This window comes from Uloborus diversus, chromosome 2, assembly GCF_026930045.1.
Source record: "Uloborus diversus isolate 005 chromosome 2, Udiv.v.3.1, whole genome shotgun sequence".
In the NCBI taxonomy this organism is placed as follows: domain Eukaryota; kingdom Metazoa; phylum Arthropoda; class Arachnida; order Araneae; family Uloboridae; genus Uloborus; species Uloborus diversus.
This window is the reverse complement of record NC_072732.1, coordinates 9867313-9888355: the sequence shown is the minus strand read 5'-3', so window position 1 is coordinate 9888355 and position 21043 is coordinate 9867313. Positions and strand designations below refer to the sequence as shown.

Here is a 21043-nt window from a genome sequence, read left to right as displayed (position 1 = left end):
ACCTTAGTTCGTTGACATTCCAAACAAGCCCGACAATATAATTTTATGTCCGCTTTCATACCTAACCAAACATATTTTGCAGCTATTAATTTTGTCGTAGCGCATATACCAAGGTGGGACAAATTATGATACGAATCAAATACCTTTTTACGAAAAGAGTCGGGAACAATAGGTCGAATGTTTGAGGTAGAAACATCACAAAGTAAAAATTTTTCCGAATTCGGAACCGGAAATTTAATTTGCAGCGATAGGCTTTCATTTGCGTCGTTCAATTTTTTTTTAAAAGCTCAGAATCTTCCAACTGAGCAGTCGCCAAGGATTTCCCCATCAACAGTAGAGGGGATGGAAATTTCTTCGATGCGTGAAAGCGTATCTGCCACGAAATGTTCTTTTCCCTCGATGAAACGAATGTCTGTAGAAAATTGCGAAATGAAATCAAGTTGGCGTACACGCCGGGGGGAAGCTTTTGAATGGTTTTTCTGACTAAACGCATAAGTGAGAGGCTTGTGATCTGTATAGATCACAAATGGGCGCGATTCTAACATTTGTGCAGTAATACATATGTATTATTGCACAATGTATTATTGCACTGAAAATGTATTTTTGCACAATATTACTGAAATGTAATTATTGCACAATATTACTGAAATGTAATTATTGCACAATATACTGCTAATAGTTCTCGATCATAGGTTGAATACTTTTGTTGCGTTGAAGTTATTTTACGCGAAAAGAAATCTAACGGTTTCAGCATAGGCGGATTTAGGCCGAAATATTTGGGGGTGCAGTAATAACAGGGATCGGGGGAGGGGTGTTCCCGGAATAACAAGGCAATGTCAAAATCAGAAAATAATTTTAGGGCGGGACACACTTTTAAGTCTAAAAAACGCCATGTAAACCGTATTTAGTAGGATTAGGGGATGGGCAATTCTTAACATTTCAAACTGCAGAAAAAGTGTTAAACTAAAGTCGATATTAGAAGCAATGGGTGAATGCAACTACTGGTTTGGAATGGAATTCACGCCCAGAAAAAATTTGAAATAGTAGTTTTGAAATAACTTTTTTAGAGATGTTGGTGATATTTTAGGGGCAAGAAAGGTACGTGTGCCTTCAAGGGTATTTTCAGAAATTTTAGTCATATAAATGTGATTATAGTCCATGTTTGCAGTTAGGGTTAGGAATGAGACTCATGGACTGTCTCCAATCGATTTTTTGAAAAGCAGATAGAAATACGAACCCCCTCCCCCACGCTACCTCTTTAAATTTTGTAATTGAAGTTTCCAAAATACTACGGAGGACAATTTTTGATGCTGTTACCGGACGGGGTGTTCTGGAGCTCTCCCCTGGAAAATTTTCGAAATTGAAGTCTTAAAAATGAATTTCTTCTGCAATACTCCGTAGTATTAAAAAAAAGGATTCTCCCACTTAAATATTTTGAAATAGTAGTTTTCAAAACCAAAATATTAACACTCTTTGATGATATTAGAGAAAGGTGGTCGGAGGCCCTTCTTCGAATATTTTCCAAAATTAGTCTTAAACACATGAGTGTAATTATATTCAGTAAATTACACATGAGTGTAAGACTATATTTGGTAATGTTAGGGACACTGCAGTTTTTCAAAACTGAAGCTCCAAAAACGCAATTTTAAACGATTTTCGATGTATTTAGATGATTAGAAGATCTTCCCTGGAAATTTTGCGAAAGTGAAGCACAAGAAACGAAATTTGAGGTACTCTGGAATAACTTTGGCTGGAGAAAGGGCTTTGGAGAATAAAAATTTTGAAGACTGATAAAAAAAAATGAAAACGAAATAAAAAAATGAAAAAAAAGGGAGGGGGAGATATGAAAGAAAAAGGATTGTTCGAGGATGGGGGGGAAGGAGGCACACAATTCGCCGCCAATAATCTAAAGCTGTTGAAAAATTTAAATGTCAGTATTTCTTTTGAAAGAAGTTACGTTTTTTTCCCAACATTCTTTTTTTCCTAAAATAACTGCGTTTTAGTCGGGGGGCTACGGGGGAAGAAACTGCAAATTGTGATAAAATTATGACACTCGGCATGCTTGTTGATTACCTAAATGAATTATTCAACTTTCCTCCCGATATTTGTGCAAAGCCTTTGCATTTATTTATTGTTTTTCTTATTACCGATTGGCAACGAACTGTAAGAACTTTTCCAGCATTGTATGCCATGTGTTTTGTCATTCAACCATTATGTTATGTGAAATGCAGCTGTGTCTTCTGTTTTCATGTTAACAGAGCTAATAGTTTTCTGCTTTAAGATAAAATAAAATAGTTACTCAAAAATTATACAGTCCACGCTTATTCCTTTGCTAGCCATCGAATTTACAATGATTGTAGACATTGTATAAACAAAAATTTTAGGAAGGGGAGGCATTCCAAAATCCCCCCTCCCAAAACCCCCCTGGCAGCCATTTTTGGTCCAAAACCAAAAACGGCGATTCTTTTAAAAATTTTCGTTATTATAATTTTTTTAATCATTGGTTGTGTCATTCCATGGATGTTTATTACATTTTTTACTATTTAAAACTCCAAAAAATGTCTAATTTCAGAAAGAACTTCACAAAAAGTGATTTTTTTAAAAAAATCGATATTTTTAAATTGTGAGTTCCCTGCAGTGAATCCCCCCGTCATAACAGAATTACAGCTTTCTAAAATTGAAGATACATTACATTAGTATTATATTAAAGTAGGCTTCCAGTTATCCGAACTCTAAATGCCCGAACTGTCCAATTATCCGGTCATGATGCCCCTCGTTTTAAATGACTGAGCACGCATAATTGAAACTATTTGCGAAGGGTATAATCAGTGGCGGATGGGGCAACATGAACCGGTCCTGGCATTTATAGGCCAGCTGGCCCCTTAAGACTTGCTTCTTGTCCCTCCCAACGTCCTTGAGGGTTTTTTTTTTTCAGATGTAAAAGATAGAGTGGATACATCTTCTAGTTTTAGTTGGGAGTCACCATTAGAATTTGAGTATTCAAATTAGGAGAACTGTGTTTACGAATGCGGAGAAAAAGAATCAATAATTCGAACACCTGCATAGTAAAAAGTAATATTCGTGCTGATGATGCGAGGGAGGGTTCAGGGGCACTTCCCCGGAAAATATTCAAAATTATAGCTTCAGAAACGCATTGTTAGACTTTTCAAATGATCTTGGGCGATGTTTACGGGAAGGAGCATTTGAAGAATTCCCCCAAAACCTTTTCAAAATCAGAGCTCTAAAACGTATGTGTAAGCTATGTTTGGAAACATTAGGAGAGGGGGAGAAAAGAAGGGGTTTTGGAATTCTTTCTAGGCAAAATTGCTCAATTGAAGTTCCCAAAGCGCCTATATAGGTGACAGTTGACGCTCTTTGGCTGGAAGGTGATGTTTTTTAAAAGTGTAATGTTCGTGCAGATGATGGGAGGGGGGGGGCACTCCTTCCAGAAAATTTTCGAAATTGTAACTTCTAAAACGTACTGTTAGACTATTTTTAGATGATCTTGGGGTGATATTTGAGGAATTCCCCCAAAACGGTTTCAAATTCAGAGCTTTAAAACTTATGTGTAAGCAATGTTTTGAAACACTAGGAGGGAGAAGGGAGGGGTTCAGGAATTCCATCTGGGCAAAATTTCTCAATTGAAGTTCCCCAAGGGCCAATTTATGTGACAATGGACGATCTTTGGGAAGGGGGGGGGGCTATGTTTTTTGAAAGTTTGTTAACTATAAATTGCCCCCCCCCCCCCTCCTAAAGTCAGTATCTGAAGGTCTTATGTGCAATAACGATTGATGAGGAACTTTTCATGCGATATCGCGTGAAAAGAGAACGTATAATTTTGATGAACGTCCTTAAACTACCTTTGACAATGTTAATGAGAGCAAAGATCCGGTGCCCCCCTCCCCTCCGGGATTTTTTTAAGAAATAGTTGCCTCAAAAATGCATTCTAGATTATCTTAGGTAATGTTTGGGAGAGAAGAGGCTCGAAGTTGCGCTGTCCAGGAATTTTTTCGTAATTGAAGTCTAAAGGAAGGGATATTAGGTCTTTGATAACATAAAGGGAACCGACAATTACTGAAGCTTAAAAAACGTTATTTTCGTCGAATTCAATGACATGAGGGGGAGAAATTTTCGGGACATAATTTGGAATTAAATCCTATAAAATTTTCGAACAAAAAATTTTCGAAGTTAGCTTTTAAAACGCAGTTTTTGTCAAACTTTGGTAATGTTAGTGGGTGAAGCTGTTCGGGGACCTTCCTTCGGTAATTTTTCGAAATTTGAAGTCTAAAACGCAGTCGTAGATAATATTCGCTGATGTTACCAAGGGTTCAGGGGCTCTTCTTAGAAATCTTTTCGGGATTGAAGCCCTAAAAAAGAAATTTCATACCATCTTTGGTGATACAAAGGTGAGGAGAGATTTGATGACCTCTGAAAATTTTCTTAATTGTAGTCCTAAAAATAAAATTTCAAATGATCCTTAAAGATGGGGTGGAGGTGCTTCTGCAGGATTTGGGTGATCACTCTCCTGGAGCTTTTCGAATTTCGAGTCCTAAATACAAGATGTAGGCCATCTTTGGTAACGATAGGCAATAGGAGATGGGACTGGGTTCTGATTTAGAAACTTTCCCTGCACTCTTTCAAAATAAAAGTTTTAAAACTCGTTTTTAACCTACCTTGGAGGTGTAAAATGAATGGCAGGGCTCGAGGATCTTTCTCCATTCCGCATGCTTTGCTGACACCCTATCATTTTATTTACTTATTGATACAAATGTTATGGAAAAACCTTCCCGCAGTATTTCTTTTCCAAACCCATTTTAGTTCTTTGTTTTTTTTTTCATAGTGAAATTTTCAATTTTCAACCTGATGTTTGAATCTATTTAAAATTAAAAAAATATTTTAAAGAGTCTCAAACTCTTTAACATTTTGGATTGATGTGGTACTTTTCAGGGACACCAGGTCTTCTCCCAACTTTATTTTACTTTATTGTGATATTCTAGCTGGAGAATATTTAAAGTTTTGTTTCACTTTCGTTTTATACCTTCAAACACTTAGTATCCATTTCGTTAAAATGCAGTAAGGGAGATTTAAAACATTGTAACTTTTTTTTCTTTTTAAAACATGCTTCGGCGGCCCCTATAAAACCGCCATAGTTATCTAGCTATTCATTCATTGTATTAAATTTAAATTTATCATAGGTTTTACTATATACTGAATACTTTTTTGGTTGATTTTCTTTTTTTTTTTAACTTGTCAGAATGTCGCGAAAAATTTCTGCTGCCTTTAGTTAGGTAAATTATAATAGAGAACCGTGGATGTTCCTAAATAATATTTAAAGGTTTAATTGTTTAATATTCAAGGGTTGCATTTTCTTTCAAACTTTTGTTGAGAAAATATTTTTTATCACGGGAATTCCACTTGGTATTTTATTTAATTTTTTTAAATACTGAGAAGGTTTTCTTTTTCTTTTTTACTTTGCTCATCCCTAAATTAAAATTGGCAGCCACGGTTCTACGCCTCCCCTGGAGGCGGCTCTGCCTTTACGTGTTCATTGTCCGCTACAGACTATGCGATAGTAAAAGTAGATGGTGGGGCTATCGGACTTTCACAGATCCAACTGCGTTAAGAAGATGGGCGTTGGTTGATCTTCAAATTATCGATTTAATTGCACAGTTTGAAAAAGTTACCTCTGCTGATTTAAAAAAACGCTGCATATGCGCAATTAGGAAATTTTAAATTTCCAAAGCATGTTTTCAAGAAAGGTCTTGAAGAGAAATGGCTAAACATGAGAATCCATTTTTAGAGTCATCGAAAGAATTGTTCTCATTGGAGACGAATGTAGCAGTAGACGACGAATATGTGGAGCAACTGTTGAAGATTCGGCAAGTTGTGGAAAACAAACAGTGCAACAAATTTATAGAGAAAAGAGTTATAACTCAAAAGTCACTTTATGTTCACGGGTAGAAAAACAATAATTTTTTAGGATTTCATTTTTCCAGAAAAATCAGTAAGTCTGCTCTTTTACTGAAAAGATTAAAATCCGATACAGATTCATTTTCTAATCTTTTCATTATTTGCAATACCGTAAATTTCAACCTAGTTGAATTTCTCCTGTATGAAAATCAACCTTACCCTCCATCGATTTCAATAAATGGAGCTCTTTCAACTGGAAATAAGTCTAGTTAATAACATTCCTGCTCAGTGAGTTAAATTATAGTATTCTTACTGATGAAAACAACTCGAGAGAAGAAGAAAACGAGTTAAGATGGGATTATGAAGATGCAAATGATGAATGCTAATTTTAAAATAAGTGCAATGGAGATACATTGTGACGCCATTGTCTATGATGGTTCTTTCATCGTTCACATAAAACGACCTAGGACAGAAAATTTTTCGGTGGAGTATCTGCATTCTTTTCAGGATACAACAAGTAAGACATATAAGAGGAATAAGAGAAAGATATTATTTTAGAGAAAATGGTTTGCTTTCTAAGAACTGGTTCAGTTTCTACGAAACGCAGATAAGACAGAATTGTTTTCCATGATTGCACTAGCTATATGATCTTATGTTTGCTCTTAATGATGTGACGGTGATTTTCATCGAATAAGACACCTCTAGTGCCATAAAATCACGAGGAAGCTAATTTCTGGAACTACGTTCATGTTTTGCATGCTACAATAAGAGGACACATGAGCATATTCGTTGGAACTGTTGACAACAATGCTTCCATCAGCTGTACAAAAAGGGGATGAAGAAGATTTTGGAGCTGGAAAACACTTTCGACTTATACTAGTCCAAGACTTGGCGTACAAATTCGGTCAGCAAAAATCAGTTATTCTAAGAGAATTCCACTCATTCTCAGGAATTCATTCAGCGGAACTCTCATGGTTATCTCTTTTCTTGCAGGTTGGAAAAAAGTGTCGATGTGGAAATGATGAAAAGACTATCCTGATATTATTGGTGTATTTTCATATATATATATATATATATATATATATATATATATATATATATATCCTAACCTAAAAAAAATGCACACCTAATTAAAAATTTCAAATATCTTAACGATTCTTTTTGCTATTACTCGTCTGCATGCAACTTGCCGTCCGTAAATGAAGCTGGAAACTGTTTTTCCACCAGCGAACAATGATCAATGATTAACTTACCTCCCACACCTGAAGCCCAAAGGCAAGTTATTTAGTGCTTATCAAGGTGGACATCAGTGGGGCAGTATGTCCAAAAATTTAGCCTTAACTTTAATTTATGATTGGGGTTTTACAGTAACTGATGAAAAGCACGTTCTTATTTGTTTGAGTTTGCCCGAAGTTTCAAGTTCTTGCTGAAAGCGAATTTACGTTATGCAAGGCAAGTGTAAAAAAAAACTGCTCTCAAATAACTTGTGGGTGCTTCAAAAATGGACTTATCTAAACACCTATGTGTAAATACTGCAATGGAAAATGTTAAGTACTTGTGTAAATTACTTGTAAATTCAAACGTTTTAAATTACTTTCTATATAATCGTTGTATGCATCACTTAAGCAGATTTGTATTACAATTTAGTTGTAGTTTTTGTAACAGTGAATTATATTTCAATAAATAACAATTTTATTAATAGTAAAAATATTGCTAGCTTTATTAACATAGCACTAAACTTCTTATTATAGTAATTAAATATTTCCGTGTCCCTCCCCCTTATTTCAAGTGCACATATGACTGATAAAACTGCAGAATGTGAGTGAAACTCCCAAAAAAATTGCGTACTTCATTTCCAAGTGCTTGATGTTTTTTTTCCACCGATAATGAAAATTGATTTTGTTTTAACTAATCAAAGTGCAATATTTATTCTTAAACAACAATTCAAATGTTTTATTCAAGTTTTGAAAAATTACTAGCTTTGTTTATGGTTTTTAATTTCTAGTTTTATTCTTAGTTTTGCAATCAATTTTTAATAGTAAACTTAAAGCATAGGTTCGGATTTTCTGATGTTTCGGATTTCTGGGGTTCGGATTATTGCGTTCTACGGTAAATGAATTGATTTTCCTTAACACAGTGCATTAAAATGCATAAAAAACATTTCTCAAACGGCCCCTCAAGAAATGTTAGATTTTGATTAATTAAAGTTGTTAAAAACTTGATTTTTTTAAAAAAAATAATTTTAAAATTAGGAGGTTTAGAGATATTTTGATGACATTATACTCTTTAGTAAGCATAATAGAACTCCCAAAAGAAGATAGAGTGGGTATTTTTCGAAAAATAAAGAAAAGTAGTTTTGGATTTTTGACCAAAAATGACTGCCAGGGGGGTTTGGGGGGGGGGGATTTTGAATTGTATCTTCTTCCAAAAATGCTTGTTAGTACATTGTCTACATGCATGCCAAGTTTCATGATTTTATCACAAAATGCAGTTTCCGACTTTTTTTCTACCATAGCCCCTGTACTAAAGTTGCTGATGGGGGATCTCCTCCCACTACGAGATATTTATTTTAGCTTCGTTTGAAACAAGCTCTCTTCCTTTCAGTAAAGAAGAAGAATTCTTCTCCCTGCACAGTTATACTAAAATCTTCAGATTAAACAGTCAAACAGTGTAGCGATGAGGAAAAAACAATTATTTAACTGTAAAGTTAAGAATCAACATTTTAAAACGCTTTGACAATTTAACCATCACGAATTATAGAATTGCTGCAGCACAGCTAAAAATTTCACAACCATTATTTAGTAAGTTATTTAGAACGAGCCGATGCGCGCATCACGTGACTTCCTTTTACGCCAACTTAATGATAATAGCGCCGTGGAGTAAGCAAGGAAGCACTAAACATTTTCACCCCTAGTGTCTTGCGAACCGAAGCAAAAAAAAAAAAACTTTTTACACAGATTCATTTCCCCATTGTTGACAATTTTAATGTGATTCAGTGGCTAACTCTTTAAATATCACCAACATATGCCAAATTAAAACCCGATTTTAAAATTAAAAAAAAAATCGCTAAATTTTTCGCCAAGTTTGCGACAAAACTTGGCGGACAAAAGCTCGAAGATATATAGCCAAGTGTTTGATAATAATAACACCACTTGAGTTTGCATTGAAATCAACAATGATTTCCTCCCAAAAAAGTGTAAAAGACCCCCTTTAGGAACATCCGAATGCAACCAAAACGGAAGGTGCACAATTAAACACAACTAGGAGGCTACGCACCGAATTTCAACTTTTTAGGACATGCGGGTTTTGAGTTATGCGAGATACATACGTACATACACACATACATACGTACGTACATACGGACGTCACGAGAAAACTCGTTGTCATTAACTCGGGGATCTTCAAAATGCGTATTTCGGGTGCCTGTACTTTCCTAGGCATTTCCACGTGCTGTCGGGTCGAAAAAAAGAAAAAAAAAAACTCAACACCCATTAGGGGATGAGCAAAATGGAAATCTAGGACGATTTTTCAGTGATTTTTTTTCGAATATATTTTTTACTTCCTTTTTTGTAAAAGGAAGCAAAAATTGAGAGATTGCACTTTCATTTAACTTCACTGCATTTTCAAACAGCAATGAAATCCGCTTTGGAAAAGATGAAGTTGAATCTGGTTTGAAACTGTGGTTCACGAAAAAGGATGCGTGAGATAACGGTTCATTAACGTGGCACATAGCAGAAGATCATGTTTTAAAGATGGGCAGACAAAACCTTTGTTACTTCGGACGGATAGTTTAAACTCTTTTTTTTCATCGATTAATGATTAATTTGAATTTTGACATCTGGAATTCAATTTTTTTTCGAAATCATGTGTGTGTTTGTGGCTGTGTGCAGGCATGAGTGTGTGTGTGGGTGTAGGATACGGAAACAACCTGGAGACTTTTCTCTGGAGGAGCAGCATCGGGAGGGGCCGGTCGACGGTGATGCTGCAAAGGGATGCGGGGGAGGGGGGGGGGGAATCATAGGAATACAAAACAGTCAAACGAGAGCAATAAAAAATGTATTTGCTCAAAAATTCATTCTACTAAATTAGTTATTTATGATTAAAATTGCAATGAGTCAACTAAACGCAGTTTTAAATTTGCACTTGAAAAGTTAAATGCTCCTTAATGGAAAAAAATCACAATTTTATTACGTCCTGGATTCGCTTCGGTTATTCTTATCAAATCGAGGTTGTCCCTAAGTGATCACATTGAGAGGCGCCAATTTTATTTGTTTAAGTTCATTATGCTATTACTTTTTTAAGGTTCCTTTTCATAATAAAAAAAAATGAAATTAAAATTTTCAACTCAAAAGTAATTGGGGTCCAATGGAAAATGCTGCTATACAGTTTGATTAAGAAACAAAAAGTCAATTGACGCTTACCCAGGACCTAAACTTTAACACATTTTATCAAAATTTAAAGCTGCCAACTTACCTCCTGTGCCTATCCCTGTTTCATATGCGCGCGCAAAATTATAATAGCAATCTAACATCGAGTAGATTGAAAAGAAAACTGAGACAACTAAACTAAAAAGAAAAGGGTTTTAGCACTTCGCGAAACATACAAAGAAAAACTAGTGAGTATGGACGAATATAAATTGAAGTGAGGCAATTTTTTTTCTGAAAGAAAACGGGAATTTTATCTTGCACGCTACAGATACGGGAAATATTTTCAGGAATATACTTTAAAAGGATTTTCGAAATTAAATCTTGAGATTAAGCAGAGTATTAAACGTGAATAAGGCTTGAATTCAAAAGTAATATTTTTTTGAGAAAGATATTCGACGCGATCGCGAACTAATAAATTTAAACAATGAAAAGCCAGTGGTACCAGAGAATTAATTTTGAGGAACCCCCCAGAAATTCAAATTCATTTTAAATCTGATACAAAAATATTTCTAGTCCTGAAAAAACTAATAACTGAAGGAGTTTTATTAAGGTATTAGAAAAGGGAAGAAAAAAGGGAAACAATCAACTGTGCAGAAATGAATTGGTGTACAATGAAAAATTTTGACGAACATTTTTTGAAATTGGAAAAGGACAATTATTCAATTTTTGTTTTTTGAACATGGAGTGTGCAAGAAAATTTTTGAAATGATGCTTGAAATTATGGCTTTAACGAAACAAAAAGACTTATTAAAAATAAAGGTTCACGCGCTCGCGATACGAATATCTTCTCAACTGAAAAAAAAAAAAAATAAGTATGGACGAGTATTAATTGAAGTAAGTTATTTTTTTTTTTTTTGAAAGAAAACGGAACTTTTATCTTGCACACTCCAGATACGGGAAATATTTTCAGGAATATACTTTAAAAGGATTTTCGAAATTAAATCTTGAGATTAAGCAGAGTATTAAACGTGAATAAGGCTTGAATTCAAAAGTAATATTTTTTTGAGAAAGATATTCGACGCGATCGCGAACTAATAAATTTAATCAATGAAAAGCCAGTGGTACCAGAGAATTAATTTTGAGGAACCCCCCAGAAATTCAAATTCATTTTAAATCTGATACAAAAATATTTCTAGTCCTGAAAAAACTAATAACTGAAGGAGTTTTATTAAGGTATTCGAAAAGGGAAGAAAAAAGGGAAACAATCAACTGTGCAGAAATGAATTGGTGTACAATGAAAAATTTTGACAAATATTTTTTGAAATTTTGAAAAGGAAAATTATTTAATTTTTGTTTTTGGAACATGGAGTGTGCAAGAAAATTTTTGAAATGATGCTTTAAATTATGGCTTTAACGAAACAAAAAGACTTATTAAAAAATAAAGGTTCACGCGTTCGCGATACGAATATTTTCTTAACTGAAAAAAAAAAAAAAAAAAAAAAAGTAAGTATGGACGAGTATTAATTGAAGTTTTTTTTTTTTTTTTTGAAAGAAAACGGAACTTTTATCTTGCACACTCCAGATACGGGAAATATTTTCAGAAATATACTTTAAAAGGATTTTCGAAATTAAATCTTGAGATTAAGCAGAGTATTAAACGTGAATAAGGCTTGAATTCAAAAGTAATATTTTTTTGAGAAAGATATTCGACGCGATCGCGAACTAATAAATTTAAACAATGAAAAGCCAGTGGTACCAGAGAATTAATTTTAAGGAACCCCCCAGAAATTCAAATTCATTTTAAATCTGATAAAAAAATATTTCTAGTCCTGAAAAAACTAATAACTGAAGGAGTTTTATTAAGGTATTCGAAAAGGGAAGAAAAAAGGGAAACAATCAACTGTGCAGAAATGAATTGGTGTACAATGAAAAATTTTGACAAATATTTTTTGAAATTTTGAAAAGGAAAATTATTTAATTTTTGTTTTTGGAACATGGAGTGTGCAAGAAAATTTTTGAAATGATGCTTTAAATTATGGCTTTAACGAAACAAAAAGACTTATTAAAAAATAAAGGTTCACGCGCTCGCGATACGAATATTTTCTTAACTGAAAAAAAAAAAAAAAAAAAAAAAAAGTAAGTATGGACGAGTATTAATTGAAGTTATTTATTTTTTTTGAAAGAAAACGGAACTTTTATCTTGCACACTCCAGATACGGGAAATATTTTCAGGAATATACTTTAAAAGGATTTTCGAAATTAAATCTTGAGATTAAGCAGAGTATTAAACGTGAATAAGGCTTGAATTCAAAAGTAATATTTTTTTGAGAAAGATATTCGACGCGATCGCGAACTAATAAATTTAAACAATGAAAAGCCAGTGGTACCAGAGAATTAATTTTAAGGAACCCCCCAGAAATTCAAATTCATTTTAAATCTGATACAAAAATATTTCTAGTCCTGAAAAAAACTAATAACTGAAGGAGTTTTATTAAGGTATTCGAAAAGGGAAGAAAAAAGGGAAACAATCAACTGTGCAGAAATGAATTGGTTGAAAAATTTTGACAAATATTTTTTGAAATTTTGAAAAGGAAAATTATTTAATTTTTGTTTTTGGAACATGGAGTGTGCAAGAAAATTTTTGAAATGATGCTTTAAATTATGGTTTAACGAAACAAAAAGACTTATTAAAAAATAAAGGTTCACGCGCTCGCGATACGAATATCTTCTCAACTGAAAAAAAAAAGTAAGTATGGACGAGTATTAATTGAAGTTATTTTTTTTTTTTGAAAGAAAACGGAACTTTTATCTTGCACACTCCAGATACGGGAAATATTTTCAGGAATATACTTTAAAAGGATTTTCGAAATTAAATCTTGAGATTAAGCAGAGTATTAAACGTGAATAAGGCTTGAATTCAAAAGTAATATTTTTTTGAGAAAGATATTCGACGCGATCGCGAACTAATAAATTTAAACAATGAAAAGCCAGTGGTACCAGAGAATTAATTTTAAGGAACCCCCCAGAAATTCAAATTCATTTTAAATCTGATACAAAAATATTTCTAGTCCTGAAAAAACTAATAACTGAAGGAGTTTTATTAAGGTATTCGAAAAGGGAAGAAAAAAGGGAAACAATCAACTGTGCAGAAATGAATTGGTGTACAATGAAAAATTTTGACAAATATTTTTTGAAATTTTGAAAAGGAAAATTATTTAATTTTTGTTTTTGGAACATGGAGTGTGCAAGAAAATTTTTGAAATGATGCTTTAAATTATGGTTTAACGAAACAAAAAGACTTATTAAAAAATAAAGGTTCACGCGCTCGCGATACGAATATCTTCTCAACTGAAAAAAAAAATAAGTATGGACGAGTATTAATTGAAGTAAGTTATTTTTTTTTTGAAAGAAAACGGAACTTTTATCTTGCACACTCCAGATACGGGAAATATTTTCAGGAATATACTTTAAAAGGATTTTCGAAATTAAATCTTGAGATTAAGCAGAGTATTAAACGTGAATAAGGCTTGAATTCAAAAGTAATATTTTTTTGAGAAAGATATTCGACGCGATCGCGAACTAATAAATTTAAACAATGAAAAGCCAGTGGTACCAGAGAATTAATTTTAAGGAACCCCCCAGAAATTCAAATTCATTTTAAATCTGATACAAAAATATTTCTAGTCCTGAAAAAACTAATAACTGAAGGAGTTTTATTAAGGTATTCGAAAAGGGAAGAAAAAAGGGAAACAATCAACTGTGCAGAAATGAATTGGTGTACAATGAAAAATTTTGACAAATATTTTTTGAAATTTTGAAAAGGAAAATTATTTAATTTTTGTTTTTGGAACATGGAGTGTGCAAGAAAATTTTTGAAATGATGCTTTAAATTATGGTTTAACGAAACAAAAAGACTTATTAAAAAATAAAGGTTCACGCGCTCGCGATACGAATATCTTCTCAACTGAAAAAAAAAAGTAAGTATGGACGAGTATTAATTGAAGTTATTTTTTTTTTTGAAAGAAAACGGAACTTTTATCTTGCACACTCCAGATACGGGAAATATTTTCAGGAATATACTTTAAAAGGATTTTCGAAATTAAATCTTGAGATTAAGCAGAGTATTAAACGTGAATAAGGCTTGAATTCAAAAGTAATATTTTTTTGAGAAAGATATTCGACGCGATCGCGAACTAATAAATTTAAACAATGAAAAGCCAGTGGTACCAGAGAATTAATTTTAAGGAACCCCCCAGAAATTCAAATTCATTTTAAATCTGATACAAAAATATTTCTAGTCCTGAAAAAACTAATAACTGAAGGAGTTTTATTAAGGTATTCGAAAAGGGAAGAAAAAAGGGAAACAATCAACTGTGCAGAAATGAATTGGTGTACAATGAAAAATTTTGACAAATATTTTTTGAAATTTTGAAAAGGAAAATTATTTAATTTTTGTTTTTGGAACATGGAGTGTGCAAGAAAATTTTTGAAATGATGCTTTAAATTATGGTTTAACGAAACAAAAAGACTTATTAAAAATAAAGGTTCACGCGCTCGCGATACGAATATCTTCTCAACTGAAAAAAAAAAAAAAAGTAAGTATGGACGAGTATTAATTGAAGTAAGTTATTTTCTTTTTTTTTGAAAGAAAACGGAACTTTTATCTTGCACACTCCAGATACGGGAAATATTTTCAGGAATATACTTTAAAAGGATTTTCGAAATTAAATCTTGAGATTAAGCAGAGTATTAAACGTGAATAAGGCTTGAATTCAAAAGTAATATTTTTTTGAGAAAGATATTCGACGCGATCGCGAACTAATAAATTTAAACAATGAAAAGCCAGTGGTACCAGAGAATTAATTTTAAGGAACCCCCCAGAAATTCAAATTCATTTTAAATCTGATACAAAAATATTTCTAGTCCTGAAAAAAACTAATAACTGAAGGAGTTTTATTAAGGTATTCGAAAAGGGAAACAATCAACTGTGCAGAAATGAATTGGTTGAAAAATTTTGACAAATATTTTTTGAAATTTTGAAAAGGAAAATTATTTAATTTTTGTTTTTGGAACATGGAGTGTGCAAGAAAATTTTTGAAATGTTGCTTTAAATTATGGTTTAACGAAACAAAAAGACTTATTAAAAAATAAAGGTTCACGCGCTCGCGATACGAATATCTTCTCAACTGAAAAAAAAATGTAAGTATGGACGAGTATTAATTGAAGTAAGTTATTTTTTTTTTTTGAAAGAAAACGGAACTTTTATCTTGCACACTCCAGATACGGGAAATATTTTCAGGAATATACTTTAAAAGGATTTTCGAAATTAAATCTTGAGATTAAGCAGAGTATTAAACGTGAATAAGGCTTGAATTCAAAAGTAATATTTTTTTGAGAAAGATATTCGACGCGATCGCGAACTAATAAATTTAAACAATGAAAAGCCAGTGGTACCAGAGAATTAATTTTAAGGAACCCCCCAGAAATTCAAATTCATTTTAAATCTGATACAAAAATATTTCTAGTCCTGAAAAAAACTAATAACTGAAGGAGTTTTATTAAGGTATTCGAAAAGGGAAACAATCAACTGTGCAGAAATGAATTGGTTGAAAAATTTTGACAAATATTTTTTGAAATTTTGAAAAGGAAAATTATTTAATTTTTGTTTTTGGAACATGGAGTGTGCAAGAAAATTTTTGAAATGATGCTTTAAATTATGGTTTAACGAAACAAAAAGACTTATTAAAAATAAAGGTTCACGCGCTCGCGATACGAATATCTTCTCAACTGAAAAAAAAAAAGTATGGACGAGTATTAATTGAAGTAAGTTATTTTTTTTTTGAAAGAAAACGGAACTTTTATCTTGCACACTCCAGATACGGGAAATATTTTCAGGAATATACTTTAAAAGGATTTTCGAAATTAAATCTTGAGATTAAGCAGAGTATTAAACGTGAATAAGGCTTGAATTCAAAAGTAATATTTTTTTGAGAAAGATATTCGACGCGATCGCGAACTAATAAATTTAAACAATGAAAAGCCAGTGGTACCAGAGAATTAATTTTAAGGAACCCCCCAGAAATTCAAATTCATTTTAAATCTGATACAAAAATATTTCTAGTCCTGAAAAAACTAATAACTGAAGGAGTTTTATTAAGGTATTCGAAAAGGGAAGAAAAAAGGGAAACAATCAACTGTGCAGAAATGAATTGGTGTACAATGAAAAATTTTGACAAATATTTTTTGAAATTTTGAAAAGGAAAATTATTTAATTTTTGTTTTTGGAACATGGAGTGTGAAAGAAAATTTTTGAAATGATGCTTTAAATTATGGTTTAACGAAACAAAAAGACTTATTAAAAAATAAAGGTTCACGCGCTCGCGATACGAATATCTTCTCAACTGAAAAAAAAAGTAAGTATGGACGAGTATTAATTGAAGTAAGTTTTTTTTTTTTTTTGAAAGAAAACGGAACTTTTATCTTGCACACTCCAGATACGGGAAATATTTTCAGGAATATACTTTAAAAGGATTTTCGAAATTAAATTTTGAGATTAAGCAGAGTATTAAACGTGAATAAGGCTTGAATTCAAAAGAAATATTTTTTTTGAGAAAGATATTCGACGCGATCGCGAACTAATAAATTTAAACAGTGAAAAGCCAGTGGTACCAGAGAATTAATTTTAAGGAACCCCCCAGAAATTCAAATTCATTTTAAATCTGATACAAAAATATTTCTAGTCCTGAAAAAACTAATAACTGAAGGAGTTTTATTAAGGTATTCGAAAAGGAAAGAAAAAAGGGAAACAATCAACTGTGCAGAAATGAATTGGTGTACAACGAAAAATTTTGACAAATATTTTTTGAAATTTTGAAAAGGAAAATTATTTAATTTTTGTTTTTGGAACATGGAGTGTGCAAGAAAATTTTTGAAATGATGCTTTAAATTATGGTTTAACGAAACAAAAAGACTTATTAAAAAATAAAGGTTCACGCGCTCGCGATACGAATATCTTCTCAACTGAAAAAAAAAAGTAAGTATGGACGAGTATTAATTGAAGTTTTTTTTTTTTTTTTTGAAAGAAAACGGAACTTTTATCTTGCACACTCCAGATACGGGAAATATTTTCAGGAATATACTTTAAAAGGATTTTCGAAATTAAATCTTGAGATTAATGCAGAGTATTAAACGTGAATAAGGCTTGAATTCAAAAGAAATATTTTTTTGAGAAAGATATTCGACGCGATCGCGAACTAATAAATTTAAACAGTGAAAAGCCAGTGGTACCAGAGAATTAATTTTGAGGAACCCCCCAGAAATTCAAATTCATTTTAAATCTGATACAAAAATATTTCTAGTCCTGAAAAAACTAATAACTGAAGGAGTTTTATTAAGGTATTAGAAAAGGGAAGAAAAAAGGGAAACAATCAACTGTGCAGAAATGAATTGGTGTACAATGAAAAATTTTGACAAATATTTTTTGAAATTTTGAAAAGGAAAATTATTTAATTTTTGTTTTTGGAACATGGAGTGTGCAAGAAAATTTTTGAAATGATGCTTTAAATTATGGTTTAACGAAACAAAAAGACTTATTAAAAAATAAAGGTTCACGCGCTCGCGATACGAATATCTTCTCAACTGAAAAAAAAAAGTAAGTATGGACGAGTATTAATTGAAGTAAGTTTTTTTTTTTTTTTTGAAAGAAAACGGAACTTTTATCTTGCACACTCCAGATACGGGAAATATTTTCAGGAATATACTTTAAAAGGATTTTCGAAATTAAATCTTGAGATTAAGCAGAGTATTAAACGTGAATAAGGCTTGAATTCAAAAGAAATATTTTTTTTGAGAAAGATATTCGACGCGATCGCGAACTAATAAATTTAAACAGTGAAAAGCCAGTGGTACCAGAGAATTAATTTTAAGGAACCCCCCAGAAATTCAAATTCATTTTAAATCTGATACAAAAATATTTCTAGTCCTGAAAAAACTAATAACTGAAGGAGTTTTATTAAGGTATTCGAAAAGGAAAGAAAAAAGGGAAACAATCAACTGTGCAGAAATGAATTGGTGTACAACGAAAAATTTTGACAAATATTTTTTGAAATTTTGAAAAGGAAAATTATTTAATTTTTGTTTTTGGAACATGGAGTGTGCAAGAAAATTTTTGAAATGATGCTTTAAATTATGGTTTAACGAAACAAAAAGACTTATTAAAAAATAAAGGTTCACGCGCTCGCGATACGAATATCTTCTCAACTGAAAAAAAAAAGTAAGTATGGACGAGTATTAATTGAAGTAAGTTTTTTTTTTTTTTTTTGAAAGAAAACGGAACTTTTATCTTGCACACTCCAGATACGGGAAATATTTTCAGGAATATACTTTAAAAGGATTTTCGAAATTAAATCTTGAGATTAATGCAGAGTATTAAACGTGAATAAGGCTTGAATTCAAAAGAAATATTTTTTTGAGAAAGATATTCGACGCGATCGCGAACTAATAAATTTAAACAGTGAAAAGCCAGTGGTACCAGAGAATTAATTTTGAGGAACCCCCCAGAAATTCAAATTCATTTTAAATCTGATACAAAAATATTTCTAGTCCTGAAAAAACTAATAACTGAAGGAGTTTTATTAAGGTATTAGAAAAGGGAAGAAAAAAGGGAAACAATCAACTGTGCAGAAATGAATTGGTGTACAATGAACAATTTTGACAAATATTTTTTGAAATTTTGAAAAGGAAAATTATTTAATTTTTGTTTTTGGAACATGGAGTGTGCAAGAAAATTTTTGAAATGATGCTTTAAATTATGGTTTAACGAAACAAAAAGACTTATTAAAAATAAAGGTTCACGCGCTCGCGATACGAATATCTTCTCAACTGAAAAAAAAAAGTATGGACGAGTATTAATTGAAGTAAGTTATTTTTTTTTTTGAAAGAAAACGGAACTTTTATCTTGCACACTCCAGATACGGGAAATATTTTCAGGAATATACTTTAAAAGGATTTTCGAAATTAAATCTTGAGATTAAGCAGAGTATTAAACGTGAATAAGGCTTGAATTCAAAAGTAATATTTTTTTGAGAAAGATATTCGACGCGATCGCGAACTAATAAATTTAAACAATGAAAAGCCAGTGGTACCAGAGAATTAATTTTAAGGAACCCCCCAGAAATTCAAATTCATTTTAAATCTGATACAAAAATATTTCTAGTCCTGAAAAAAACAAATAACTGAAGGAGTTTTATTAAGGTATTAGAAAAGGGAAGAAAAAAGGGAAACAATCAACTGTGCAGAAATGAATTGGTGTACAATGAAAAATTTTGACAAATATTTTTTGAAATTTTGAAAAGGAAAATTATTTAATTTTTGTTTTTGGAACATGGAGTGTGCAAGAAAATTTTTGAAATGATGCTTTAAATTATGGTTTAACGAAACAAAAAGACTTATTAAAAATAAAGGTTCACGCGCTCGCGATACGAATATCTTCTCAACTGAAAAAAAAAAGTATGGACGAGTATTAATTGAAGTAAGTTATTTTTTTTTTTTGAAAGAAAACGGAACTTTTATCTTGCACACTCCAGATACGGGAAATATTTTCAGGAATATACTTTAAAAGGATTTTCGAAATTAAATCTTGAGATTAAGCAGAGTATTAAACGTGAATAAGGCTTGAATTCAAAAGTAATATTTTTTTGAGAAAGATATTCGACGCGATCGCGAACTAATAAATTTAAACAATGAAAAGCCAGTGGTACCAGAGAATTAATTTTAAGGAACCCCCCAGAAATTCAAATTCATTTTAAATCTGATACAAAAATATTTCTAGTCCTGAAAAAACTAATAACTGAAGGAGTTTTATTAAGGTATTCGAAAAGGGAAGAAAAAAGGGAAACAATCAACTGTGCAGAAATGAATTGGTGTACAATGAAAAATTTTGACAAATATTTTTTGAAATTTTGAAAAGGAAAATTATTTAATTTTTGTTTTTGGAACATGGAGTGTGCAAGAAAATTTTTGAAATGTTGCTTTAAATTATGGTTTAACGAAACAAAAAGACTTATTAAAAAATAAAGGTTCACGCGCTCGCGATACGAATATCTTCTCAACTGAAAAAAAAATGTAAGTATGGACGAGTATTAATTGAAGTAAGTTATTTTTTTTTTTTTTTGAAAGAAAACGGAACTTTTATCTTGCACACTCCAGATACGGGAAATATTTTCAGGAATATACTTTAAAAGGATTTTCGAAATTAAATCTTGAGATTAAGCAGAGTATTAAACGTGAATAAGGCTTGAATTCAAAAGTAATATTTTTTTGAGAAAGATATTCGACGCGATCGCGAACTAATAAATTTAAACAATGAAAAGCCAGTGGTACCAGAGAATTAATTTTAAGGAACCCCCCAGAAATTCAAATTCATTTTAAATCTGATACAAAAATATTTCTAGTCCTGAAAAAAACTAATAACTGAAGGAGTTTTATTAAGGTATTCGAAAAGGGAAACAATCAACTGTGCAGAAATGAATTGGTTGAAAAATTTTGACAAATATTTTTTGAAATTTTGAAAAGGAAAATTATTTAATTTTTGTTTTTGGAACATGGAGTGTGCAAGAAAATTTTTGAAATGATGCTTTAAATTATGGTTTAACGAAACAAAAAGACTTATTAAAAAATAAAGGTTCACGCGCTCGCGATACGAATATCTTCTCAACTGAAAAAAAAAGTAAGTATGGACGAGTATTAATTGAAGTAAGTTTTTTTTT

At 31.6% G+C, this 21043-nt stretch overlaps 1 protein-coding gene across 1 annotated transcript in view; it reads left to right on the top strand.

The window, feature by feature from the left end:
* LOC129217791 (cyclin-dependent kinase 17-like) overlaps window positions 1-21043 on the top strand; it is a 71087-nt gene that overhangs the window by 7896 nt on the left and 42148 nt on the right. The window lies entirely within an intron of this gene.